Here is a 6,000-nt window from a genome sequence, read left to right on the forward strand (position 1 = left end):
GAAAAAAGTGCTGTCGGGAAAGGACTGATTAGTCTCCAAAGGTTCGCGCTAATTATTCGAGTTTGTTGAAGCGAATAGGACTTTTTTTTTTTTTCCTTTTCTTTTTAAACAAGCAGGGCCAGATAGCAGCCTCGCTTCCATCCCGCCGGTACTCAAGGCAAGCGGTTCTGAGACAGGTGGCCTGAGGGACGACGAAGTTCGGGGTGCGAGGCTGGCGCAAGTCGAGGAGGCAGCCTCAGTAGCATAGAATAAAGTCCCACACTAAAGTCATAAAGTGAGAAATGCCACCGTCTCAGCTGACTTTTGAAAGGCTTTCATGCCTGCCGGGTGTCCTACCCTCTTCCTGAGGTCCCCATCCTCAGAGCGGGACTCCCGGGGGCTCCGGAGCTACAGGAGCAAAGTCCTCACCGAAGGCTGAAACAAGTGCAAGCTCATCTTTAGTCTCTAACGACGGTGCTAAGGGCACACTGCATCGGCCTAACACTCACGTGATGGCGGAGGACAAGTGGGACTGGGATGGGATTACACTGACCCTTGGGTCCTTCCACTTTCCTCCCCCAGAGATGGGACCCGTCCTGTCCCCTGGGCAGCCGAGGGCCGCGAGGCTCTGCTCCCCGGGATGACCCGGAGGGGCTAGCGGTCCCCCGTCCCTCCCCTCCAGCCCCTAGGGTATTCCCGGGGACGCGGTACTGCGCCTCTGTCCCCGCTCAGAGGCGTAGGCTCCGCCCCGGGGATCAGGGGGGTCCCAGGCTGCCCAAGAGCCACCACAACTCAGAAAACGCCCCCGCCCGCGNGTGCGCGGGGTGCACCGGTGAGCGCGAGGGTGTGCGCGTGTGCACTTGGAGATCTGCGCGCGCGCGCAAGGGTGGTACGGGGCGAGTGTGTCAGGATGGGTGCGTGTGAACGAGGGTGAGCTCGTGTGCATGGGATGAGCGCGTGTGAGCCCTAGTGTTTCGCTTGCTTGTGCGTGGTGCGTGCGCTCGAGTGGGAAGAAGTGTAAGGGCGCGTGTCTTTATGGGCTGGGGTGTGGTGCATATTTACAGTTGCACACGCCCGTGTGTGCCCTGGGCGCATGTGCCCGTTTGTGGTTTGTGACCCCTTGAGGGAGATAGGGCACGGGTGTACCCGGTGCCCACTGTAGGGAATCCAGAGTACAAGGGATTGCCTGAGGTTCTCCAAACCTGGCGCTGCACAGCAGGGAGAAATTCCCGACTTCAAGGTGAAAGTGGGGAGGGATCTGTTTCTTTTTTGGGACCAGTTCAAACACCTGGGTGTTTTCTTTTAGTTGCTTCAGAATTGCCAACGCTGAATTATTATCACCTTTCTCATCGCGGGTCTGAGTGGCTTCTCACCACCCAACTTGCCAGCTTATAGTAGGTGTCCTGAATTCCTTTGTTATTAAAAAGTACCTTTAAAAATAAGAGTAAAGAGCACTGGATGGACCTGCATTCAGGGGTTGTTGCAGCAAGAGGATAATGGATGTTGAGAAGTGGCCCCTCCACTGGATCCTGGGTTCAGGATCACCTTCTCTCAGCTGAGGTGAAGACAAATTGGTGGAGTGGTTGAAAGTGGCATCCTGAACAACTGTGATTTAATTCTGGCAGTCCTATCCAAGCCATTGGAAGACACTCACTTCTTTATTCTAAGGCAAGCTATTTAACCTCTTTGAGTCTTAACTGCCTCATCTGTAAGATAGGGTTATTACTGTCTACCCTGTATCTGTTGGTGAATGACATGGGATAATGTCTGTAAAACATTTACATGGCTCCTGTGCACATCAAGCACCAGCCACAGGCAGCACAAGGCAGCACAAGGTGTGTGCATTCGCCCTCTCAACTTGCAAAGCAGAGTTGCCCCAGGTGACGAGTGATACCTCAAAAAGGAATGTAGTCTCTTTCCCCTTCCTTTCTCCTTCTCTCCTACTCTTCCTTCCTACTTATCTACAGAAATGTCACCTCTTCCTGATTCTTTTTTTTAATATTTATTTTTTAGTTGTAGTTGCACAAAATATCACTTAGTTATTTTTATGTGGTGCTGAGGATTGAACCAGGGGTCCCACACGTGTGAGGAGAGTGCTCTACCACTGAGTCACAACCCCAGCCCCACCTCTTCCTGATTCTTATTTCAGATAAATTACATGAAAGAGAAATCTAATTAACAAAAACAGAATAGAAGTGCAAGCTCATCATCAGAAAAAAAGCACAGGTTAATATCCCAACCCCAAATCTATATAGGCCTTACTGAGCTAAATTCCTTGTACCTAAACCAGAAACAGGTAGATGATACTTGAATGATGCTCATTGGCTGAAATAAAGGAATAGTTCTTCTGGTGGGACTCCCCCATCCCCATGCACTGATTTCTAAAAGAAAATTCTCAAAATGGTGAAGAAATTATGGATGATGGACAGCATCAATAATCATTTTAAAGTTATCAATTCATTCAATGATTATTTACCAAACAAGAGGGAACAGAATTTAAATTGCGCGCCAGGGAAAGTTCTCTCAAGAAAGGAATGTTTGTTTGAGCCCTCTCTGCTTCAGGACTTTTGCACTTCTGTTCCTTCTCCCTGGAACACTTTCTCCCAGATTTTCTGCCAGACTCCCTCCACATTTCCCTCAGGGCTCTCTCTGTTCAGATGGCCCCTCATGGGAGAATCCTTCTTGATTATCCTCCATCGAAGCATTCTGCTCTACTCTTTCTCATAACCCCATCAGTACCTGGAAGATGACAGATATATTTACTAATTGCCTGCTCTTAGCTCCTCACTCCTACCCCAGCTCCGAGAGAACAGGGGCTCAGTGGGCTCTGTTCACTGCTGTATCCTTAGCATCTGGACCAGTCCTCAGAGCATCCCAAGTGTGAATGGGAAGCAGCCCTGAATGGGGATATGGAGTGAGGAGGGCGGTCCAGGTAGAGAGATTGGCAGGTGTGAGACAGCATGAGCACTGAGCTTTCCATTAGACTCGGGTGGGTGGGTGGGTGGTGAAGAAAAGCCCCGTGACCAGAGCTGTACAAAATGGTGCAGGCAACAGTGAGAATCCAACATAAATGTAACGTTTCCAGGAAGTCACCAGTATTACTATAACTTATTTGGAAAGTAGAAGGACAAATGAAATGCTGATGAATCCATATCGAAGGGAGAGATACAAGTGGCCTAACAGGTAAGTATAATAAACATTCTACCATCTCGTTATCCTCCTGGCCATAAGGGAATCTGCCTTTTCATATATTTCTAGACATTTAAAACATGTATCTCATTTGAACCTTGGTGAAGTTCTGCGGAGTTTACTTTCCCAGTTTACAATGAAGGAAATGAAGCCCCTTGAGTTCTAGTGCCTTCTCTTAGATCACCTGAGCAGTAAGTAGGGGTGCCAGGTGGTCCACTTAATGTGGATGGAGTCCACGCCATCTATTTTAGTTTTATCACAATGATCAAAAGACCCAACAAGAACAACAGAGAGGAAAAAAGTTTATTTGGCTCACAGTTTCAGAGATTCAGTCCACAGTAGGCTGAATGGATGGCTCTGGGCAGAACATCATGGTGGAAGGGTATGGAGGAGGAAAGTAGCTCAGGACATAGCAACCAGGGAGCAAAGAGAGCTCTGCTTACCAGGGACAAAATATAAACCCCCAAGGCACACCCCTCCAGTGACCTACTTCTAGCTATGCTCTACCTGCCTACAGTTACTGCCCAGTTAATCTGTGTCAGTGGATTAATCCACCAGTTAGGTTAAGGCTCTTATAACCATTTTACCTCTTCATTTTCTTGCATAGTTCATCATTGGCATAGCTGTTGGATGGCAAATGGGTGATGTGAGTCTTATCTGGAATTCAAGCTTGAATAGTGTCACTGTGTTCTAGTTATGCATGGCCTCCCACTTTAGTTCCTAGGTCTTGGTAGCCCCACTTTATTGTATTTTTGGAATAAGAGCTATTCATATGTAACCAGTATAAGAACCTGATATTGATTGGCACAGGGTATTTAGCCCGTAACCTTTACATGGCTTCCATGCTCTATTTTCATGCTATTTAATGCTGATCACTCTAATCATGGAGATGGAGTACCCCCTTCCCTTGCCCTGTAAGATGGGGTCAGAGGAGTGTTTCTGATCTGATTTGGGTACCCTGCCTGCTGCTCTAGAGATGTTCCATCTGAACCTGAGGACAGTGCTGCAGGAGCACTGATGTATGGCAGGAGGTGTGACAGGCCAGCAAATGTGAAACCTGACTCCTGGACCTGAATTGTCATAGGTCACTTGTTTAAATGTCAGACATTTTTTTGTGCTATGGATTTTGCATATGTGATCTCTTTAAGGCTCATAAAAATCTTGTGAGGCTTCTATTGTCCTTAAAATGAGGTCATTAATATGAGTCTCAGGAGATTTGAAGCCCTTTTATGACTGCTTGTGAGTGCAAAATGGCATTGATTTTTTAAAAATTCTTTTTTTTTCTCAGAAAGTTCTGAGCATCACTCTGGTGTTGTATTTCACCCATACTGGCCATTTATTTCTCCACTGATATTATTGCATAAGTTTTTGTCTTAGAAAACAAGGCCATTCATCCATCTATTTCTCAAACACTCCGTGTGCCAGGCAGTGGCTGGTGTGGAGAGACATTGGGGAGCAGCCAGAGTTAGTTCCTGGCTTTCTGTGAGTTCTTGAGGTCAGAGTGGGCAGTCGATCATGTCCCATGGTCTGAGGGCATGGCTGGCTTTGTCACCAAGCCTAGCCTTTTTTAGATGGCTCCTTGAAGCATCCTGACTTTTGCATGGTACCATTAGCCGGAGTAGGGCCAGGATATCAAAGGCCTCTACTGGAGAAAGCAGCTCAAAATGGTAAAGGGCATCAACTTTGCTGATGAAAGAGAGAAATTTGTAACTAAGGAGGCATAAAGTAATTGGGAGAGAGCCAAAGTTCTAAACCACAGGAAATAAATGGCATTAAGATAAAAGCTCTAAATCAAGAGACTGAAAACAGAAATAAAAATTTCCAGGAAATGGGATTGGCCTGCATTTGAGTTTCAAGGTAGAGAGACACTTGGTCACTTCCACAGTGTAACTCAGTGCCCTTGGCTTTAAGGCCAGCTTGCCCTGACACAGTTCTTTAAAGTAACTTATCCAGCAGCAAAGAAAACATGTTGGTTTGGGAAATTTTGTTCATTCATTCATTAATTAATTTTTAAAGATTCCCCAGAAACAAAAATTTCAGGTTAGAGACATGAAAAAAAAATCACTTTCTTCCAAGTCTCTAGAAGAGTGTCAGATGTGAAAAATAAATATTATGATCATGACAAGAAAAATTATAAACTATTGACAAATCTACATAGACAAAGAAAGCCACTAGCCCCACATGCAAGCATAAGGGGACCAGATGGCAAAAGGATAAATGAAATGAAAGATAAACTGTTGAGTTGGAAAATAATCCCATTAAAATATGACTTCACTTTGATGGAGGAGAACAGAAACTCAGCCTGCAGCTTTTTGGGTGAGATCTGAGGTTAAGCCAGATACCCACCCATCCGCTCATAGGGACTCCCAACTGGCAGCCTGGTGGGCATAAAATGAGAGGGGAATGTGAAAGACTTCTGGAAAAGTGCTGTAGAGATTTAAGAATGTGAAGGAAACTCTAGATCAAGTCACTGGCCTCTGGGCCCCTGGGGGATAGACATGCCTTCTGGGGATTGTCCTGAGTCACCTACTTAAAATGATGCTAAGGACTTAGACTAGGAAAGCTTCAGCCCCAACCCCTTCTCATGCTCACCCTTCCCTCCAGGGACCCATGGAGGTTCCAAGGCTCAGTGCCTGTGTCTTATCCTGCAAGGGCTACCACAGCAAACACCGCAGACTGAGTGGCTTCCACAACACCAATTTATTGTCCCATGGTTCTGGAGGTCAGACATCCAAGATCAAAGTTGGTGTCTTCTTAGGCCTTTCCCCTTGGCTTGTGGATGGTCATTTTCTCCCATGTCCTCGCTGGCCTTTCCTCTGCATGCATACCCCC

Source organism: Marmota marmota, unplaced genomic scaffold, assembly GCF_001458135.2.
Source record: "Marmota marmota marmota unplaced genomic scaffold, marMar, whole genome shotgun sequence".
Taxonomy (NCBI): domain Eukaryota; kingdom Metazoa; phylum Chordata; class Mammalia; order Rodentia; family Sciuridae; genus Marmota; species Marmota marmota.